The 1,695-nt window shown below is 49.2% G+C and overlaps 1 non-coding gene across 1 annotated transcript; it reads right to left on the reverse strand.

Moving 5' to 3' along the window:
• Window positions 1-490: 490 nt before the first annotated feature.
• Window positions 491-631, reverse strand: LOC121024340 (U4 spliceosomal RNA). Its single transcript, XR_005787674.1, has one exon. It is a non-coding gene; the product is annotated as a U4 spliceosomal RNA (small nuclear RNA).
• Window positions 632-1,695: the final 1,064 nt, after the last annotated feature.

Below are 1,695 nucleotides of genomic sequence, written 5' to 3' on the forward strand. Positions count from 1 at the left end.
CCAGGGCATCCTCTTAAAACTAGTGAAAACTAAGATAACTGGCAATAAAGCTGTTACAATGGAACAAATTTTTAATTTTTATCACGCTAAGGCAAGATTATGTTACACATGCTCCTCAAGCATTTCATAAATGATTTCAGCCAGGGTCATGTGCATCAACTCAAGCTTAAAAAATGAAATTAGGGGTGCCTGGCTGGCTTAGTCAGTTGAGCGTGTAACTCTTGCTCTCCGGGTTGTAAATTCTAGTTGGGTGTAGAGATTACTTAAAAATAAAATCTTAAAAAAAACTAAAGATTGAAAATAAAAAATTACAGGGGTGCCTGAGTGGCTCTGTCATTAAGCATCTGACTTCGGCTCAGGTCATGATCTCACTGTTTGTGGGTTCTAGCCCCGAGTCTGGCTCTGGGCTGACAGCATGGAGCCTGGAGCCTGCTTTGGATTCTGTGTCCCCCTCTCTCTCTGCCCCTCCGCTGCTCACACTCTTGTCTCTCTCAAAAATAAATATTAAAAATTTTTTAATAAAAAAATGAAAAGTTACATTAAAAGATTAACAGACATTTTAGTTTTCAATTAGCAATAATCGCGCCTTGGATAAACCTCATTGGCTACGATACTGCCACTGCGCAAAGCTCAGACATTTTAAAAGTATTAACCACGATTTTTTTATTTAAAAATATTATTTTAGGGGCGCCTGGATGGCTCAGTCGGTTGAGTGTCCGACTTCAGCTCATGATCTCATGGTTCTGGGTTCCAGGACGGCATCAGGCTCTGTGCTGACAGCTCGGAGCCTGGAGCCTGCTGCAGATTTTGTCTCCAGCTCTCTCTGCCCCTCCCCACTTGTGCTGTCTGTCTCTAAAATAAACATCTAAAAAAATATATTATTTTAATGTTTATGTTTGAGTGAGAGAGTGAGAGAGAGAGAGATAGGGTGCTAGCAGGGGAGGGGCAGGGAGAGAGACACAGAATCCCAAGCAGGATCTAGACTCTGAGCTATCAGCACAGAACCTACCCCAGGGCTCAAACTCATGAACCATGAGATCATGACCTGAGCCGAAAGTCGGAGGCGTAATAAGCCACCCAGGTGCCCTGGTATTAACCACGACTTAAATTCCAGAATTTAAGTCTGCCCTAACATTACCGCTTTAGAAGGCAACCGTCCCCCACCTTGCAATCTCCTCCCCTCTGGCTTTGGGGAATACACCACACTGATCTTGAGCTTGTCTAACAGAACATTTCTTTAGAGCTAGTGTTTAGAGTTGGGCAATTGTCGTAACAAATTTCTGGTCCAGACTGCGAGTGAAGTGAGCTTCCCAATTACAACATTCGTGCAAGAAAACGAACTGACATGGGCACTGACGTGGGAGGAACGGAGTTAGGTGCAGAGCGATCACTTAACACCGACTGGGGCTGCAGGCGGTCTGTGGCCACGCAATGACAAGCAGAAGCCACGTGAAGCTGGCGACCAGGGCAGCATCCTCCTCCGCTAGCTCAGGACCGACCGGGAGCCCCGTCCCCCGCTCACTCCCGGGCGGTCCCTGCAGCGCAGCCCGGGCGGCGGCTGGGGCACAGGTGGGCGATCAAGGTCAGCTCTGCAAACCCCGCACCCCGCGCACCTCCGCGCAGGCCGCCGAGCGCGGGCGCGGCGGCAGCCCCGACGGAGACGCCGCGCGCCGAGCGTCCCCGGCCTGAGGACCG

This window comes from Herpailurus yagouaroundi, unplaced genomic scaffold (assembly GCF_014898765.1).
Source record: "Herpailurus yagouaroundi ecotype Mexico unplaced genomic scaffold, PumYag 63560, whole genome shotgun sequence".
Classification (NCBI taxonomy): Eukaryota; Metazoa; Chordata; class Mammalia; order Carnivora; family Felidae; genus Herpailurus; species Herpailurus yagouaroundi.